The sequence below is a fragment of the Lycorma delicatula genome, chromosome 6 (assembly GCF_047948215.1).
Source record: "Lycorma delicatula isolate Av1 chromosome 6, ASM4794821v1, whole genome shotgun sequence".
NCBI lineage: Eukaryota > Metazoa > Arthropoda > Insecta > Hemiptera > Fulgoridae > Lycorma > Lycorma delicatula.
In genome coordinates, this window is record NC_134460.1 from 141,507,983 (window position 1) to 141,530,495 (window position 22,513).

General features: G+C 28.7%; 1 protein-coding gene across 1 annotated transcript in view; it reads left to right on the top strand.

Moving 5' to 3' along the window:
* Positions 1-22,513, top strand: part of Ac76E (adenylate cyclase type 2 Ac76E) — a 778,210-nt gene that overhangs the window by 133,577 nt on the left and 622,120 nt on the right. The window contains exon 2 of the mRNA XM_075368679.1: positions 22,362-22,430. The gene's annotated coding sequence lies outside the window, so the exon portion shown is untranslated. The remainder of the gene's footprint in view (positions 1-22,361; positions 22,431-22,513) is intronic.

Consider the following 22,513-nt stretch of genomic DNA (forward strand, 5'->3'; position numbering starts at 1 on the left):
TTAATTTTAGACATTTCAAAATATTCACAACCAGATATTAATACATTAGGTTTCCATTTAAAAAAAATAGAGATGGACCCCATATTTTATTTTACATTTGTCAGCCCGTAGCTCCGTTTCTGCTGCGATTAGTGAAAAATACCCAATAATAAATATGTTTTAAATACTGTTTAAAAACATAAGGTTTCCATTTAATAAAATGAAAGAGGTACTATATTTTTAACGTAGGAAATTTTTAATTAAATTTTTTATTATGTATGTCGTGTTCGGGCGTTAATGATGACACTTCGTTTTGCGCGAACGAAAAAACCACAAAAAAACCAATGGTGTCTATCTTCAGTTGATCACCTGTATAAATAAGTATAGGTGTGATGTGTGACATAATTTGATGTGGTCTGTTCTGGTGTAGTGTGAAAAGCTAAGATATGAAGGCAAAATGCACCTTCGTAAAGTTATATTTACAACTTTACATATACAATTTTTAAAATTAATTGTATATACTCGTGTGTGTGTGTGTGTGTGTGTGTGTGTGTGTGTGTGTGTGTGTGTGTGTGTGTGTTTGCGTTTGTGTGTGTGTGTGTGTGTGTGTGTGTGTGTGTGTGTGTGTATATGTGTATATATATATATATATATATTGCATGCAGATAGCGCTTGCTACTAAAACCTAGGTCATTCGATTTCCAACAAAAAATTGTATACAGTAAATTTTTCTGATCAATCGCTCATATCTCCAGATCATTTAACCCGATTTTTATAAAAATCAATTGTTTTAAATCCACTTACGAGAAAATCTCTTACAAAATCTCATCTGTTTTGATAAGATAGACTTCTGTCTATGTCGCTAGTGTTTTTATGTGAGAGGGAGAGAAATATTTTACTTTTTCTTCTTGTTGGGGAAAGGGGATAATAACCATAGCAGTCGACTACTATATATATAGTCTAATGTTATAATAAGAATGAAAGTTTGATATATTTCTATTCGTAAAAGATTACTAGATCGTAAAATAATGAGAACTAGATCCTCTCAAGGAAATTCTATATGGGAATTACCGCCATCTTTGTAACTTATAAAATGTGAAATATGAAAGCATTAAATAGTTGAATTGTTTACGCTGTGTGCTATTATATCAATATACGTATTTTTGAAAGAGAAAAAGTATAAATAATTACTTTCTACAGTTAAAAATATTTATTTTTCTATTACACAGTGCATTATTTTAATACTAAAACAAAGTCATAAATTTTATTCGCTGATTAACAACTATATTCTATTCAGAAATGTTAATAAGAATATAAAGAAATAATTTAATGAATTACGTAGCAATAGAACGTAGGAATAACGTATAATTTATACATTTCAAATAACGTAGCTATAAAATGTAAAACGATCCAACCAACGAAGTAAATTTAACATGTCTTATCTCTATGTACATTCGATAACTTGTGTATATATATATATATAAAAAAAAAAAATAGTTTCTATTTAAAAACGCTATTTTAGTTGCATGTCATAAGGCAATTGTTTAATCTGTGTAGTAGAATACAGTTCTTTATTCGTTAACCTAGTCTGTATGTATGTATTATATATTTCCTATTATATATTGGTAATTAAACATTTGATAAAAATTCCATCGAGGGTCGTAGGCACCAATTAAAAAATTATTTTAAAGAACTTAATATCCAAAAAAAGTAAAAATAAAGGGTTAAATTGACTCACTGACTCATTTGTTAGTAGAAATAATCTTGTTTTACCGTTTCAGTTTTCAACTGGGAAAATTCTAAATTATATAACTAAATACTTAAACAGTATTTATCTACTCAAAAAAAATCCTTTAACATAGTTAACTATTTAGGTTGTCGTACGGATACAAAAATTCGATTAAATTTGACTCATATGAAACATATTACGCCAGAAACAAGCTATTTATAACAATTAAAAAACTTGTAACTAAAATATATTTTTAATTGTATTTTTGTAACCGTTAAAATAACTTTGCGCAGTTACGTTTCGTTTTCACGTCACTTCTCGTTGCTTCGCTTTACATCATATAGCATCACATGAAATCAAAAAAGGTTTAACAAATTGTTCTACAACATTATTAAATGTTAAATCCGAATTAACAGTTTTAGAGAATTTAATTTTTGAAACAAGAATCCTAGAAGTTGTTTAAGAGATATCTAAAAAGAAAGTTAAAAATTCTAATGAATTTGGTTTAAAACGGTTGTCGTCTTCTAATAATTTAATTATTTTACAGGCGGGAATAATGAATGGAATATATAGTCCATAAATAAAGTTTTTAGGGCAATAAATCTGAAGGTTGTTCTTGTTTAGTATTTTTGTTTATTGCTTCAAATAATAATTGATTATATACTATATTACCAAAAAAAAAAAAAATACATAGTGAAGCGCTACACTATCTGCGTAAAAATTTTCTAAAATTGTACGATTTTTTGATACTGAACTTATTTTTTATTAAAAATTGTTAAGTTTTTTTACTCAAGGTTCAACTTTTATGCAAACTAGAAAGATCTCGCGCTCAGGAAAGTCGGAATTACAAATTCATTTATGGTACTACTTAAATTTATTTCAAGATTTGTTATTTAAAAGTAATTAAATTAAATTTTTATTATTGGGTACATATTTACTAGATTATGTTCACTTTTAGGGGGTTTATAGTGCCAGCTATTTAATACTAATTAATTAAAAAATAAATAAAAAATTGTCGGTTATAGATATGAATATTGTTAAAATATGCTGTAAATATCGCTAAAAAACAAAAAAAAAATTGTTGATAACAATAAACAAGAAAACTTGAAATGAATTTACAAAACTTTGTAAAATATACTTATTTGAAATACAGTAATTCATTCAAGCACTGACCTTAGTTTTTGATAACCGAAAGCTAATGCATCTTGTTTTATAACACTTCATAAAAAGGTAATAAAATGATAAAAGATAATCTATAAAATAGTAAATCTATTCCTAATTTTTGTAAGCAAAAAGTAAATTGGGAAAAGAAGAATAAAATAGAGAGAGAGAGAGAGAGAGAGAGAGATGACAAAAAGAACAAGTTTTAAATTAAATACGGAAGAAAAAAGTTAACTGGGGTGTTATTTTGGGCGCAGTCGAGCGTATAAAATAAATTGAGTACATTTAATAAATTTTACAAATGTGTAATAAGTTTTAAGCTCTTGTCTAAATTTTAATATGAAAGAACTGACGGTGAGGTGGAAGGTGAGGAAGGTGGAAGGTGGACGATGAGGTGAGGTGAGGAGCGTGTTATATATAAATATTTTTTAATTTGAATTTATTTAGATGATTAATTCACCACATGCGCTTAAAGTTAACGGGTGGATATGTGATATAGAAATTTTAGGTAACGTGTAAAAATGACCATGTCAGCCAAATATACGTAACTATTAAATTATTAAGTCAGTTATTTACTTTTGCACATTTAATTGCTTAGTGCTTTCAACGGCTAGCCATTATTATTACTGCTGTTCCCAACAACATTGATAGCCATAAAAATTTGTTAAATGGAGTTGCGTAAGTAACAAACTGAATTTAATCATATTTTTATTTCTATTTGTAGCATTATTAATCACTATTATTTTTTTATTAATATTTAACCAGTTTTTTATTCAGTTACATAATTCCACACTTTTAAATTTATATTTCAATTATCTATAACTTGTGAAATAAAGAAACATTTCGTATGTTGCAAGATTCAGATATGATTGAAGTTTTCTTACAAAGTGTTATTTGGGTGTATGGGTGTAAAATTCGGATATAAATAAAAATAAAAAAAAGGGTAAGGCTGGAGGAATCTGGAATATTTGCCTGGAGGAGATTGGAGAAGATTAAATGCACAGACCAAGTAAAAAAATTAAAAAGTAACGAAGAAAATGAATGGAGTAGAACTACAATAGAACAATTCAGAATAGGAATTCTAACCATCTGGGACATGTGAGAGTAGAAAGATTGATTAAAAGAAAGATAGAAGAATGAAGAAATTGAACTAGAATCGAAGGATAATTAGATAAATTGAGAGTAGATAAGTAACTAGTTGGGATTATCATGAGAGGAGAATAGTTTATTAAAAAAACACCAGAAGAATAGTGGTAGGTGCAAAAATAAACAAAAAATGAAAGAATTACGGAAGTTATAAAAACAAATGGGATGTATCAGGAGCATAAGTTTAACTGAAAACACAGGATAATAGAAAGGAAAATGGTGAAAGAAACCTGCCATGCGATTATTTATTATTGTTCATTTGTTAAAAATTATATCAAGGAAACCATTTGGCGTTTTTCTTCTGAACTTTCAAAAAATATCTTTTAATAAATATATAATTAAACTTATGTATTAGCGTAATCAAATTGGAGAAAATGTTAAACAAAAATAATATGTATTCAAAAAAAACTCTGAAATCGTGATAGAAAAAACTTTATATCTTCGGAAATGGTATGTTTTATGATTCGATTTCGCGGATTAGATTTTTAGATAAAAGACACGTTTCCCACGTAGGGTTACTCTTGGAACGAGAAAAAATGGATTGTAAATTTGAAGCTGATTTTATATTTTTATCTGCACAGAATAAATAACGAGAAAACGTTATATATAAGTAATATTTAAGTTTCTCAGATTCATTAAATAATTTAATGTTTATTAATAAAGAATGGATTACTAAAAAAAATTCTTTGAGAACAATTATTGTGTAAGTAAATAAAGTTAATAAAATAATGAGAAAAATTTAATAGGGTGTATGAAAGGGTGTCATATACTACGCTGACAACGCACATACATCTTTTACACACATACATCTTTAACAAACCATAAAAAACTGAGAGAACTTGACAGGGAGGTTGTAATTTATCCACTGTATAGGTTGTATTTATTAAACTGAGGTTGTATTTATCCACTAACGGGCACTGCCTGTGCCTGTTCGTTTCGATCTTTACAGAACTCTCTGATTGGTGTTGTTAGTTTCAAAAGAGGCCTGTGAAAACCACGTGTCACAATGTTTTGACCAGAAACCGCAGAAGTTCTATAGCGATGGGATTATGGTGTTTCGGAAAAGTGGCAAGTAATCGAAAAATAGTGCATATGTGGTCTCATAATGTTATTTTCCAATAATAATGAACGTATTCTCAATTTTGTCTTATAAAGCTGAATACTTTTTAGACAATCCAATATTTTTACATGTAGATGGGGTAGATAATTAGGCAAAAATAAATAAGTGCAAGAATCAGTTAATTCTGTTTTTAGCAAATAGAATATAGTAAAATATAATAAAATTTGAATTTTTAAATAATTATAAAACTTAGGTTATTAGGTTGTTAACTAAAATCCATACCAATTCTATATACTTGTGTATATATATATATATTGCATGATGTGAAGGAAACATAATGATATGAGCAATACGATGATTAAAAGACAATAATAAAAGTAATCCGTTACATTTAGCTCTTTATTATCTTACATATATTTAACTAATTGTAAATACATTGGTGAAACAGCGGACTACAGTCAATAGCAATAATTGACAATGTTAATTGTCCATAGAATTCTACTTATCAAAATTTCCTGACTATCCTTAGTAGCGTAAGGGAAAACGGGAAAACTAGATATGAAAACGATATTTTAACCCACCGGGTTGGTCTAGTGGTGAACGCGTCTTCCCAAATCAGCTGATTTGGTAGTCGAGAGTACCAATGTTCAAGTCCTAGTAAAATCAGTTATTTTTACACGGATTTGAATACTAGATCGTGGATACCGGTTTTCTTTGGTGGTTGGGTTTCAATTAACCACACATCTCAGGAATGGTCGAACTGAGACTGTACAAGACTACACTTCATTTATACTCATATATATCATCCTCTGGAGTATTATCTGAAAGGTAATTACCGGAGGCTAAACAGGAAAAAGAAAACAGATAGGAAAACGAGCTGAAGGGAGTTCCATTAGTGTAATAGTTTTATATTTTTACAAAAATCAGACATAAAAGTATACAGAGAAAAATTAGAGGTATTTCAAATATAAGATTATACTTAATAAAAAAAAAAAAATTACAAAAAAAAAAAATAAATAATAAAATGACTAAAAATGGTGTTGTTGAAAAGATGTTCATTTATGAGCACAATTCTGGTTTCAATTTTTTTTTGTAATAAGGACTCGTGAAACACTAGAAAGTAAAATTCTTGTGGTTCTTAATAATGCAACCAGCAATAAATTCAAAATATTTCATATTGAAACACGAAGATTAAAGATAAAAAATTATCGATTCGTTAAATTTATTTAATAGACTAAGTTTTTATTAAGTCATAATCACAATACCTGAAAAACCTATGGAAAATAAAGGATTTAAAAAATAAAAGAGATGGCAGCAGGAAGTCGAAACTTTCTTAACTTTATTTAATCCATCTTCTCTTACAACCTTTTAAAAATTGTAATATTTTGTCAGAATGACGATTGCGTTGCTGTGTAACGAAGTAATCATTGGGGTAAACGAAAAGGAAAACGTGTGTTAACAAAACCGAGAAATATTGATCATCATAAAGGTATAAAAATTATCTCTCCTACATCAGAACCAAGAGGACTGCTTCTCTCCGTTTTTTTTTACCACCCTCTATGACATATATTTCTTTTTTCCTTTTTTTTATAATGAGTGCGTGGTAAGTATTTTTTAACACTAATAAATTTTCTTACACCACTATTTTTTGTTCAAGTGTTCTTTGCTACTAAAAAAAAGTATTTATTATTTCTGTAAAATTATATTATTTCTTATAGTACTTGTTTGATTTATTTTTAATTCCTACAACAAAAAAAAAAGTAATCTTTTCTCTATGTTGAATACTTTTACCAGAAGACAATCAAGAAATTTCTAGAGAAGTTTTTACTGAGAATTTACCTGTCTCCTGAATATAATCGTTGATTAAAATGGAACTACTCTATCCCCTTGTTCGTAAATTAATTTTTAGAAGTTATTATATTTTTATGATTTTTAAAATTTTGTGTCAGAAATTTTTCATTCTTCAAATTAAATAACTGCCTGTTCGAATAAATAACCGCTTCGGTGTAATACCTCAGTTAGTTGTAATTAATTGCTCAATATATTAACTTTGCTGGTTCATATTTTGTAATAAATAAAAGATATTGTCCAGTTGCTGATTAAATATTAATAGGTTACAATGATTATTACATGTTTAACGTTTAAGTTATATTAGTATTAAGTTATATTAAAAGAAAATTACACTGGTAATGAAAGTGTACATGACAGAATGAGAACTTTAGACTGAATAATGCATTAATAATAATAAATTACTAATATTAAATCTCCCTCTATGAATCATGATACCTTGCCATTGGTGAGGGAGCTTGAGTCCTCAGTGATAGATAGTAGCTGGACCGAAGGTGCAGCCATACCTGAGAGGTATCTGTTGAGAGCCAGACTAAGGAATGATTCCTGAAAGAGAGCAGCAGCTCTTTCAGTAGTTGTTAAGGGCGTAGGTCAGAACGACTTAAACGGCCATAACAACATCACTCAGTCCTCTGAGTACTGCGCAGCTGAAAGCAATGGAAAACTACAGCTGCTTTTTTTCAAAAAAATGTAGCTCTCTGCATTTTCATACAGCAATGTTAGAGGCTTTCCTTGGTAAAATATTCCAGACGTAAACTAGTCCCCCGTTCGGATCTCCAGGTAAAGAATACTAAGGAAGGGGTCACCAGAAAATTAAAAAATAACATTCTATATGGCAGGAAGGTTCCTGGAATAGACGGAATACTTGTAGAACTATTGCGCAGTGCAGGTGGAAAGCGATTGATAGATTATACAAACTGGTGTATAATTTTATGTAAAAGTGGAAGTTCCATCAGACTTCAAAAAGAGTGTTATGTTCATGATACGAAAGAAAGCAGGAGCAGATAAATGTGAAGAATATAGAACAATTAGCTTAACTAGCCATGCATCAAAAATCTTAACTGGAATTCTGTACAGAGGAATTGAAAGGAAGATGGAAGAATTGTTAGGAGAAGACCAATTTGGTTTCAGAAAAACTATAGGGACAAGGGAAGCAATTTTAGGCCTCAGATTAATCTTAGAAGGAAGATTGAAGAAAAACAAACCAACATACTTAGCATTTATGAACCTTGAAAAGGCATTCGATAACGTAGACCGGAATAAAATGTTCAGCATTTTAAAAAAAAATTAGGTTCAAATACAGAGATAGAAGAACGATTGCTAACATTTATAGGAATAAACAGTAATAATAATAATAACAGTAATAATGGAAGAACATAAGAAAGAAGCCGTACTAAGAAAGTGAGTCCGACAAGGATGTTCCCTATCCCCGTTACTTTTTAATCTTTACGTAAATCTTTACGTCTGTTGTAGAACTATTTAGATCCGGAGTAACAGTAAAAGGTGAAAAGATAAAGATGCTACGATTTGCTGATGATTGATATAGTAATTCTAGCTGAGAGTAAAAAGGATTTAGAAGAAATAATGAACTGCCTGGATGAAGTCATACGCAAGAAATACCGCATGAATATAAACAAGAACAAAACGAAAGTAATGAAATGTAGTAGAAATAACAAAGATGGACCACTGAATGTGAAAATAGGAGGAGAAAAGATTATGGAGGTAGAAGAATTTTGTTATTTGGGAAGTAAAATTACTAAAGATGGACGAAGCAGGAGCGACATAAAATGTCGAATAGCACAGGCGAAACGAGCTTTCAGTTAGTAATATAATTTGTTTACATCAAAAATTAATTTAAATGTCAGGTAAATATTTTTGAAAGTATATGTTTGGAGTGTCGCTTTATACGGAAGTGAAACTTGGACAATCGGAGTATCTGAGAAGAAAAGATTAGAAGCTTTTGAAATGCGGTGCTATAGGAGAATGTTAAAAATCAGGTGGGTGGATAAAGTGACAAATGAAGAGGTGTTGCGACAAATCGATGAAGAAAGAAGCATTTGGGAAAATGTAGTTAAAAAAAGAGACAGACTTATAGGCCACATATCAAGGCATCCTGGAATAGTCGCTTTTATATTAAGAGGGTCATGTAGAAGGAAAAAATTGTGTAGGCAGGCAACGTTTGGAATATGTAAAACAAATTGTTAGGGATGTGGGATGTAGGGGGTACACCGAAATGAAACGAATAGCACTAGATAGCGAATCTTGGAGAGCTGCATCAAACCAGTCAAATGACTGAAGAAAAAAATAAAAAATATCAGGTGATAAAATAGGCTAGCTGAATATACAAATTTATTTAACTTTACAAAAGAGTAAGAAGATCGATACAGTTTATGTAATCATAAATTAATAACGAGAAAAAGAAAGTGAGTCTTAACACTGACCTTTTATTTACATTAGTAGCCCCAGAAACATTTTGTTTGTTAAAATGTATGTAAAGGACAAAGGACTAATGAACCTAACAACCCACCTAAAAAAAAAAAAAAAAAAAAAAAAAAAATATGTTGCATTCCACTACGTTTCGTCCCAAAATCATAATTCAGTTTAAATTTGAAATTTGAATAAATTTCTATAAAAAATCGAAATAAATAATGTAAATATTCGTTTGTTGAAAATCTTAAATCTCTAAAGGGAAAGGGGAAACTGAGGGAACGGGTATACATTAAGAATAAAAATGGGGAAAGGGGAAAGGAAATCGGGAAAAAGGAGAAAGGGTAAAAGGGAAAGGTTAAATTTTGTGAAATTTCGTAATGTTCATTTTGTAAATGTTTCATCAAACTTTCAATTGTGTTCATTTACTCTCTCTCTCTCTCTCTATATATATATATATATATATATATATATATATATATTTATTTATATATATATATATATATATATCTTATATATTTAAAAATTTCATGTCACGATGTATGTTTGGGATAAACTCGAAACTACTGAACCGATTTTGATAAAATTTCGTAACTATCTGTAATTTTGTCCAACTTAAAAGATAGGATAGTTTTTATCTCAATTATTGAATATTTGTTATTGCAAATTAAATGTTTATTATACGACAATAGTGTGTATTTATTGGTTAGTTCTATGAATTCCTAATAGATGGCGGTGTAAGTTAATTCATCGATACAACTCTCTAACATCGTTTGACATCTGGGTTGCGTAGTAATTCATCGATACAATCTCTAACATCGTTTGACGTGTAAGTACATTCTATTGACGTGTAAATAGTACATTCTATTGACGTGTAAATAGTACATTCTATTCCACGTCACATTTGTTTATGTTCACGACATAACCGTACTATTTTAATTTTTCGTGAATGATTTTTATAATTATACTGTGTATTGTGTTATAATTGTGCAGTGTATCGTTTGGATATTACTATAATTTTTAACAGAAAAATAATAATAACATAAAACTTTATAGATAACCTTTTTGGTCTGTTAATCTTCATACCACCTCAAAAACGTGTTCGTATTTCTTGCTTGCTTTTTATTTTTTTTGTATTTTATTTTGATTTTTTAATCTGTTAATTGTTAATTAATTAATTCATTCATTAATTTTGATCTAATTTATTTATTTAAATAATAAATATTATCAATTTTTTTTTTCAATTTCAGTATAATGGCGCGGAAAAAATCTAACCTTAACAATGCGTGTAGCAAAGATGCATGACGCATGCTTGTTAAGAGAGCTCATGAATCGGAAGAACAAATTGCAGCAAGGAACGCAGCTCAACGAATCAAAACAGCAGAAATTCGTAGACAAGAATCTCACACAACAGCGTGATAAACGTCTGCGACAAAATATCTAAAAACCGTGTTAGGGTTTACTGGGTTTTAATTTTTAAGCCCCTGCCATTATTACTATATATGTGACACGACTGGTTGCACCAACCTCTGTGTTACTTAACTAAAAAACATAAAATAAAAAAACAATTGCGACGGGAAAGGGAAGCAAACATATTTAGCGAGCGAAGCCGCGACGGAGATGCTAGTATATATATATATATATATATATATATATATATATATGTGTGTACTGAGATCTAGCAATAGCAAAGCATTGCCCTGTCTGCTAGTAGATAAATATAATTATTGATTCCTAACGTCGGTGGACTGTTAGTAATCTCATACTAGTCACAATTATTACCTCCTGTTCTTTTGATTGATTGATTGAATTTTATCGCAGCATATAATTTTTTTTTAATTTGTTGGTATGCATTAAGTTTTATTGAACTTTATTCCAGTTTGTATAAATATAAAAAAAAAAAAAAAAAAAAAAAAAATGCTTCAAATATTAACCTAGATCTTAAGAAGTCGTTTGGTAAAGTTTATTTATAGAAATCTTTTTTTCATTTTTCACTAAACGTACACAAATATCTTACTTAGTCACAAATATTTTACTTAGTCTAATTTTTGTACCAAAAAATATTTCCTGGGGATTTGAGGCTTGAAACAATAAAACATAAAAATAAAATAAATCGGGCTTAACCAAAGTAATGTTTTTATACTTAATAAAATTTTTATTTCATAAATACTTTTGGAAATGTATGTTTTCAAAAGTTAAAAATGTCCCTTATCGCAGCTATATTTTAGTATGACGAAATATTGTAGTAACTTGCTAATAACTGTTAAAATCGTCATTTAAATCAAATGATTGACAGTTATTAGCAAATTGACTTTTAATTTTTTTGCATTTCTAGAGAAAGTTGTAAAAGCTTATAATAAAGCACGCAATATAAACCGACAAAAAAAACACAGCACTGTCCAGAAGAAGTTATTGAACTGATTAACTCAAAACTGATAAATATTTGTAAAACGATAAAGAAATTTCTTGAAGATTATCCAGAAAAAAAAAACCGAGTTGGAATTACCATAAACTAGAGCTTGTGTACAAATTAAATAATTTTTTTGTTTAAAAAAAGGATAAAAAACAATATAACATATCTTTTTTGCAAAAAAAAAATGTCAATCTTCCATTGTTTCTTAAAAACAATTAAATCAAAGGTAAAATATTTACCATTATAATTTATTTAATTTCAGAGCTTATATGAATTTAAAATTATAATATATTACAGCCATAAATTGTTTGCAGTCACCGTAACGTTAACATAATACACCAAGACAAGCTGCTATTAATAAACAACAGCCTAAAGATAAGCTCACTTATTTATCCAATGAATTTGTTATAACTCAGTTATACTTTTGTTAATAATGTAACGTAATTTTCAAACTTTTTGATTCATAAACGTTTTGTTTAAAAATTTTTTTTTGTTTACTGCAACTCACTTATTTGTTAGAAGTGACTGATCCTATAATTGACAGCCTGAAGTTATTTTATTTATTATATATTTGGGAAGTACTGTTTCAGTTCTCTTTTATTTTTATTTAACTCCTGTGGATAGTCCAAGAAATACTGATAAGTTATCTGCCGTAAATTTTTTATGAAGACGAAATATATATCGTGATCGTACGGTGAACTAATGCTATGAAGTTAAAGATGCTTGTGAAAAAACATTTATGACTTTACAATAAAACAATGTGATGTATAGCAGTAGCAATACGCATGGATAAATATCCATGCTAAAAAATAATTACAAATTACCAATAAAAAAGGTAATGTTTTTTATTTGCACTCTACTGAAGGAATATAATTCACTATTATACACATGGATGGGTTTGATTTGTCTTTTTAGAAACTTTGATAGTGGAAGAGTTTCATATACATGTGCCATGTTACTCAGTAATTTAGTAGCGATTGAGATGCTGGAAATATTGGAAATTGACGTGTCTTGTTTCTATTGCAGAAAATACGAAGTTGGACGTATTTATTCCTATCAAATAATACTGCTTATGTTCAGTACATGAAAGGTCTATTTGCAATACTCAATCAAAGAGGTAGAGCTTGCTTACTGCTCGTTAACATAGTTACTTCAGATAATACTCTTATAGAGAGTATAAAACACATTTCTAAATATCGGGAAGAAATTTCAATCGTTGCATCATTAACCACACCAAGAACCTTATGGATCCTGTAAATCTTGTATTCGTTCAGATAGTTGAGTAGCTGTAACTATCTGTAAACTTTGGAATAGTCGTAAACGTCGTATGTTGACATGACCTGTTAGATTCCTACAGTCAAAATTTCTCTGTAGATTGAATGACTATTTGACCAGATTTTTCTAATATTCTTGCGTTTCTGTCGGCTGAATATTTATACAACGCTCACCCAGCCTTAGGTTAAAATATTTCATGATTAATGGCTACTATATCAATTCGGAGGACTTATGGTAAGCTTATTGATTTTATGAGAGAAAATTTTAACATTTACGATAAGAGTAAATTTATGTTGTTGATAACTGTGCCTGTATTTAGTGTAATTTCAGTAAACTCTACATTGCTCGGTACCGTATACGTCTATTGAAGAGATGGTTGAATGTTAGACTGTTGCATTTAATGGAATAATTTTAGCTTTTTAAAGGCTATTAACTTGGTTTTTCTGTAGTTTTCTGTGCTGTAATAAGCGGCAAATAAATAATTAAGAATCAATTTTATGTAAGCAAACAGCTAGTATTCGAACTCAGCATGGTAGGTGTCCCTATTTCCTATATAAATCGGGTAAAACACCGACGCCCTTTTGCGAGTGTGGTGAAAATCAAACTGTTAAAAACATTACAGAAGTTTGCCCAAGGATAGCTTATGAAGGGACTCCTGAAGATTTCCTGATGGTGATTCCAGAATCAGTAGCTTAATTTGTTAGATGCTTGTTTGTAATTTTTGATTGTAATTGGTGTCGTATCTTGGTGCCATACGCTAAATAAATAAATTTGTTTAATAGTTACTGTAATAGATTGTAGCTAATCATTAATGATGTAATGATTCTTTATTCCTTATACAGTAATTTAAAATTAATATTTAGCTAAATTTACTCAGTTTATCAAAATATTAATGAACCAAAAAAAAAAGAAGGAAATCGTTTAAGTATGTTAATTTATGTATGATTTTAACGTAATTAACGGAAAAATAAATACGAAAGGATTATATTGTGTTCTATTCAACTAATTACGAGTAGAATATGTAATCAGTAATGCTAATCATTATTACTTGTCTGCCAATCAATCATAATCACATTTGACAAAATATTTAATGAATCATAGAAACGTCAAGTTACCGTTGTAGCAAAATGACAAATGTTAGTTTTTCATTTATTATGTGTGAATGAATAAGTTGAATTTCTAGGCCTAGTCTCTTTACGAATTTCGGTAACAGTTGAGCACTTTACCAAGCACATCCGAAGTCTGTAGCTACAGTCCCCTCTATGAAACCATATTAATACCAACACAATAATTATATTTCTTTACATTATTTTTCACCATAGCACTAATTCTCGGATATCAATTAAATATACAAGTAGCCACATTTTGAGTAAATTCTTTATTAACCTTTATGTATATAAGTGTTATTATGAGTGCGACACATATCACACCAGAATTTAATCAGAATATAATTTGTCAGAATAATTCGTCAGAGTTTAATTCTATATATCCTCAGAATATAACAGAATTTTAATAATTCGTATTAACATATTAAGTACAAACATCTGGTAACCATGTCAGCCTCCCTGGCGCAATTGCTAGCGTCTCGGCCTTTTATCCGGAGGTCCCGGTCAGGCACGGTATTTTCACACACGCTACAAATAATTTATCTCATCCTCTGAAGCAATACTTAAAGGTAGTCCTGGAGGTTAAAAAAAAAGCTGGTAACCATGGCTGTAACAAAATAACAAGTTTATTTACATTTATAGAAAGAAACATCTTTATATTTCAAAGAAAGGAGGAAACGAAATCGGAAATGACCATATACTGCCCGCCAAAAATCGCACAAGATTTTTCCCCCCATTTAAATTATCAAATTTATACGTAATAACAATGGTAAAAATAACGATTTTTGGATTGCAGCTTCAATATAATTATATATATAAAATAGTCTGAACAATGAAAGTAACAAATAAATAATCTACAAAGTAACTAATGTTAATAACAAACAAGTTACAATTAACACTTTAAATGTAATGTAATAATATCACGCAATTGTACGTAACTTATAAAATCATGCTATTGTTTTTATAAAGATAAGAAAGTTACAACGCGCATATTGCCAAGCCGTAATAGAAATGTCTAAATTCATATTTCAAACAAATTATGATCATTTATGAATCGCAGATCTATGAATCTATGAAAAAAAGACCAATCCTCAAGTTTATCAACTTGTCCTAAGTGCAACACAAATTCGTCAATATTTGTGCAATAAACCAAATTTTTTCATCAGTAAAGTACTGATAATATTTTTTTTGTCTGCTTTGAAAGCCCGAAATTTTTATATTTAAAAAAAATAAATTCCAACCTTGCTGTCTTGATCCTAACAGTTCAGCTTGATTTTTTGATAAATTTAAATCTTTAACCAAGTCATTTAATTCAGCTTGTGATGTAAGATGTGGCTTATTAGAAGGTAATTCAAAATCAAAATCATTGTTGTCTTTTTCAATACTGCTTGATTCTTCATAGCTGCTTTCGAAACATACATTCACAGGTCGCTGAGGAACTGGGGTAATTTCATTGTTAGATGCAGGCCTGATTACAGATTGCTATGAAGTATATTTTACAGTATTTTTAGATTTTTAAGAAATTCCAGACACACTTGTAACAATCGGTTACATGATCGTTGGTTGATATCAAACCATAGATACACCAAATGGCAAAGTCTTCCGTGTACTTTTCAGCCATCCTCTTAAATATACAGAAAAATTAGTGCATACTATATGAGGGGCCCATGTCTTATCCTGATCACCAATTTTACGCTAAAATACAAATGACATGCTTTTTTAATTAAAGGTGCAATGTTTTTTTTCTATTTGATTTTACAGTAAACTCACCACATACATAACAAAAGGCATCCACATCATTTACACAATTTCGGAGAATTATGACATTGCACTGTTAACAAATTTAAAACAGCAATAAGACTAAACAAAATTAATTCATTCCTAAATCCAGTGCTTAATATAAACAACACAGCTCTGTTTTCAGCTACATGTTTTGACCTGCAAAACATGATTAGTCTTGTCATGAAGGCACACTCTTCAATATTAGATATGAAGTCATAATATGTGACTATGTTATGATTTAATTCTTTGTCTAGTATTGTTTATTTATAGCTTACAAATTATCTTAACAAAGTTAAAAAATTAAAAAAGAGCTAACAAAATACAATATAGGAGCATAAAACGCTAACTATACGTTGAAAAATGAAAACAATCCTTTAATTAAAATTTAAAAGTTTCTCAAAAACGGTGAGCGATAGAAATATTCATATTCTTTTTCAGCATCAAGAAACAGATTAAAATCACGTATCGCATGTTAGGAAACAAAAATTATGTTTATAAGTGTTATCGACAACGATTTTCCGTTAATTGGCTTAAATATAAGCTCTAACATAACTACTTTTCCTTTAGATATTTAAGAGTGACTCAAAAATTGACTAATGCTTTACCTAAAAAAAACCCTTGCCTATTGCGGAAACGATTTGTTTGTTAGACCTACCTACTAGATGGAACATCAGTGGTACTGCCGGTACGTATTTATTGTATTACCCCTGAAAATCTTCAATTACCTCTCAGAGTGTGATCTTTCTCTCTAAGTATCTTTAAGGTATCGGATGATCTAAAGTTTGTATTATTTTATTTAAAAAAAATATATATATATATATTCATCACGTCATATCAGATTGTTTAAAGATTATTTTATGTTTCTAAAATAAACTTAGTTATATTTCGTTCCCTTATGCTTTTGACACAGTTTTTTCCGGTTATGGTTGATTATCAATGAAGATTTTATAAAATTAGGTTACTAGTTAACCTAATTTCGAGATATCAATCGCGAAATTTTTTGGCGTATGGAAGTGTCTTAACAGAACTATAGAATACTCAGCCAGATCCTTATTGAAAGATTCGATGAGTAAATTTTAAAGGGAGATATTAAAAGGGTTAAAAATTACATTTTATTCTTAAGAGATCATTTAAGGGATTTAAATAAGAAATTGTTCACTTTATCTGAAGTAGGTAGAAAACAGGATTTGAATAGTAGATCGTGGATACCGGTGTTCTTTGGTGGTTGGGTTTTAATTAACCACACATCTCAGAAATGGTCGACCTGAGGCTGTATAAGACTACACTTCACTTACACTCATACATATCATCTTCATTCATCCTCTAAAGTAGTACTTGATGGTGATTCCCGGAGGCTAAACAGGAAAAAAGTAGAAAACAGGAAGTTAAAAATTAATATTCTAATACGAGATACAACAGTTGCAAATAAGCATTTCATTTTTAGGATTAATAGAAAAAATAATACCTTGATAGAAAACATTTGTGCGCGCTCGTGCATGCGCGTTGGTGATGTACTTTATTAAAGTGATAAGAAATTTACGGGCTACTATCTTAAGTAGTTGAGTAGCTTTTAACACATCGAGGGTTGCACCATAGTAACAAGAGTAAAGTAGTATAGCCGTTTCGGTCATCCTGTCCTGCAATAAACCAATTGACACGGGAAGTGTTTCGTATTAACCCTACAATATGATATGTCAGGCTATTGCTTTTATTGGCCAATTTCCTTCTTGAGACTACAAGAAATATCAGTTTTACTCACTCAGTATCTTATTTTTCTTTTCTACTTTTAGTTTTCCATTTATTTTATTTGTATAATTCTTTTATATATATATATATATATATATATATATATATATATATATATATTAAAGTTACTATCTTCAAACCCACGCGCGCGCGTTATAGAAGTACGAGTATATACTGAAGTTAGCTATACTAGTTATTCTGCTTCTAATTTGGTTGCAGATTTTTTAAAACAAATATCTTATATATGTGAGGAATACTAGATATGTTATTCCACCGATGAGAAAATAAAATACTTCTGAATTTGGCTTGAAGGATCAAGGAAAATATGGAAAAATCTTGATCAGAAAAAAAATTTCAAAAAAATAAAAATGGTTATAGTTTATTTTAATCCATGAAATAATTACAAAAGTATTTTATTACAATAAAATAATAAAGTCGGTACAGAATAAAATAGAAATTATTTTCAAGGTGCTAATATTTAGATGTTTGAGTCCTATATAAATGCAGAGGTGATATGTATAACTTTTCTAATTTATTTATTATCTAATTTCATCTATTTGTAAGAAAAATTTTTTAATTTTAGAAATTTATGAAAATTCTGACAATATAATATATATATATTTTTTTTGTATATGAATGACTTAATTTAGAACAGAAGAGTAGGTTGTTTTGTCGTACATCGAAATATTACTCTGTATAACGGAAAAAATAGTTCTGTTAATTGGTCGGTCAGAAATGTACATTGACATTTTTCAGGAATAAATAAATTTTTTAACAAATTTATAAATATAAAAGTTGTCTAAATGGATCATTTTTACCATCACCAAACAAGATCAAACAGTCTATTTTTTATTCTCCAAAGTGGTATCAACTTTTGGAAGTAAACAATAATTTATGACAAAATCTAGGCAATGAAAAACTCTTTCGTTTACTTTAGAAAAAAAAAAAATAAATAAATAAAATTTCCTATTAAATTTTTGACATTTTGAGAATACCAGAATTTGATAAATAAAATCTCAAAATAAAACTAATTTTATTTTCTAAATTTTATTCCGATCACTATTTATTTTTTCCGGTAACACCATGTAGTCGGCGATTACAAATTAAAAATATATATATCTCATAAAATAAAAAACTCTCAATTTAAGCGTACTGATAACCAGGTTATGTCGTTATCTTAATAAAATAATGTCTAAAAGTTTTTGAAAAAATCAACCAATACATATTCGAGATTCATACAGATAAGTAAAATGATTCCTGAGTTTTATCAATACAAAATTTGTAATGAAATCAATTTAATTTACACTACAAAATAAAAATTACATTTGTGATTAAAAAATATTTTTTCTTTATAGATTTAACCAAAATTAAAATAAAAATAAATTTACATTATACTACACTGGAAAATTTTAATCTAGGTACTCAGTAAAAAAATACGTAGCCTAAAAATGTATTAATCCCTGGATAACTTACGTTGAGTGTACGTGAACTAAACGTGCACTTGAAACTTGTTGACTCAGCTTATAGGTTGCGAGATGGAAAAGTACGATGTAAGAATGTTAGACTATTATAAAAAAAGAGAAATAAAGCTGCAATGAGTATTTTTATCTTATCAAGGGTTCAATAATAACGTCTTAATTTTATAATTAAATATTTTTAAGTATATTTGATTCAGGGTATTATGTTCTAGTAGAGTAATTATAATATCCATTCGATATTTTTATAAAACAAAATCATCCCCGGATAGACATGCATTATATCATTTTGTATCAATTTTATCATATTTTTTAATTTTTCATGTGTTTTTTATAATGTAAATATTTTTAAACGAAATTATATGCTTATTAATACAATTAAAATTGGAATAACGTATATTAAAACGATTATTAATTCAAAATGTATTAATGTGTTTAAAGAGTAATTCGTAATATTGAACCACATTGAGTACCGAAAAACGCGAGTAAGGTAATGTACCGTGTGTTTCAAAATGAATATTGGAGTTTTAAAGTTATGTAATATTTATTAAACTTTACTTACATTGATAAATTATAATTAAATGAAAGAGCAACTGAAAAATTTTTTTCTATAAGTGTTCAGTGTGAGCACCGTTCGTTAAAAAGAGCCATAGTAGTAGCATAGCCTAGGATTTCCTAGGACTATGCACGAAAGACTCTCTTATACGTTCAAATATTGTCCGTTTTAAAACACACTTGGTCGTCCTGTACTCTTCCCTTTACAAATACAGCCAGCGATTTAAAATTTTTTGTACCATCTAGGGAATGTTATTGTCACTCGGGGAATCACAACGGAACTTCAAACGGAAAGCACGTTGAACGGTAATTTCAGATTCACCTGTGTGAATCTGAAATTACCTGTACCTAATTCGACAGTACCTGTTGAATTAGTTCGACAGGTACTGTCGAACCTCGTTATGAAAACGGGCAGGACAACCATCTTGCTGGAAAATGAAGTCGTTGAGTAGCTGAGGCATAAGCCATAATTGTAACATATCCAGGTATATGACGCCGGTTACTGTCGTTTCCATAAAAAAGAACGGCCCATACACTGCCTCACGAGAGATCACAAAAAACGTTTACTTTCGGAGAATCCCGAATATGTTCCACATAAGCGTGTGGGTTTTCAGTTCCCCAAACTCGCACGTTATTACGGTTTGCTTGCACAGAAATTACTGACTTTGACAAGTGAAATTCTAACACACAAAACGACTTCTCGCTTCCCTGGCAGCCATTTTCTCTACTGTCGACGCCTAGCGAGAAAATGGTTTACTAACTGCCTAGTATATGTGAAAAAAAAAACTATTTGAAGTACTCTTTTGTACAGTACTTGTTTTATTCTTATGAGTGAAATAGCTTTTTGTTAATGAATTTTCGAAACTCCGAAGAACATTATGAAACGCTCTGTATAATATTTTTCTCTGCCATAAGTATCGACAAAATGGAAAAACCGTACATCGATAAAATTTTAAGCTTATAAGAGCAATACTATTATTTTTTGTGCGACTACATAAAGTCTTTAAAATAAATTATGGGGCACTTTGAAAAATTCAGAAAGATTTTGTTTGATGTCATCGATTAACATTAATATTTTTAAAAAATTAAAAAAAATTGTTTTTGTATTTAGGATTTTATCTTATTTCTCGTTACTTATAATAAAGAAGAGTCATTTTGATCATTAATTATATCTATTTACAAATCATTGACAAAATTTTCACGTTACTCACTTCACACTTAACGATTCAGCCAATTAGAAGAGGATTATTTTGTCGTTTTTAATAAAATTTCAAATCATAGATATTCTAACAAACTTCAGTAAAAATAAAATTAAAAGATTTCATACTGCAAAACCAATAATAATCAATATGGTTTTAGACTGTACAAATGTACAAAATAATTAAATCTGAATTTCACACACCCTTGTTAAATGAGTTCATAAAAGTATTTAATTATCCTCCGTTCACAACTTTAAAATTTTAAATTCTTTTATATTGATTTTATCTCTATTAAATTTTTTTTTGTTTTTTATATATTTCATTACCATTGATAATTAATTGTAACAATCATTATTATTATTCATTTACTATATACGTAAAAATATTTGTATATTCCTAACTCACTGTTTTAATATTTTAACTTAACATCTTTTTTTATTTATTTATATTGTATTTACTAAATGTTAAATATTTAATAATATTCTTTTATTTAATTTATTGTAATTATTTATATATTTATTTTTAGAAATACTCAAATGATATCTGATTTCTCTTTTATGTTCCCTTAATAATTCCAAGTAAATATCGGAGCAATTTTTTTTTTACGCTTGGTTTAATATTTTTTACGTGATCAGTCTTATATATAAAATTATCATATACCGTATATTAGTCTAAATAAAATATTTATTTTGAGACTGTAAAAAAAAATTCCTTCATCAGTATTTTATATTCTTAAGTTTACTTAAATTTTATTTTTTATATGTTTCCAGATCTAATATAATACTCTTATTTCTGTTCTATTTTTGTATATATTTTCGTTATTTATAAATAAATTTAAATATTTTTCAGATAATTTTAAACTTGCTATGAAACGGATGAAGTTCATTAAGAAATAAATTCAACTAGTTATTTAAGAATTGATGGTTGACTTTATTAAACATATATCTTATTAATAATGAATTATATTATTCTACTTTTCATCTATTTCTTCTTCAAGGAAAATATTTTGAAGATCTTTGAATATTAAATTACTTCAATTAAGCTGGTTCAAAACTTAAAATTAATTGGTTCATTGTGTTTTATAAACAATATTTTATTTTGTGTAATACACAAAGAATGCCAGCATCCGTGGCGCGAGTGGTAGCGTCTTGGCCTTTCATCCGAAGGTCCCGGGTTTGAATCTCGGTCAGACATGACATTTTCACACACGCTACGCATCATTTATCTCATTCTACGGATCCACCCACCGTGAGGTAGACCCGGTGGTTAAAAAAACAAAAAAAAAAAAACGGCGTAACAGTCTGAGAAAACCCAGATTTAAGTTGATTTATAATAAATTACGATCACACAAAATGTAAATTTATGATTTTTATTTGTAGATTAAAAAATAATTTCATAATATTATTATCTGCAGCTTTATTGAATGACTTTAATAATTCTTCAGTATTCTTTTGTTGCAGAATATTCAGCCGTTCTGATCAGAATGAATGTAATTTAGCTTTGAGTATCTTTGTTGCATCTCTGAGAAGGTAAGTTCTGTTTTTTTAGTTAAACAGTAGATGCTAGATATATCTACTTCCATAATCATCATTTTCCTTTTATTAAAAAATTA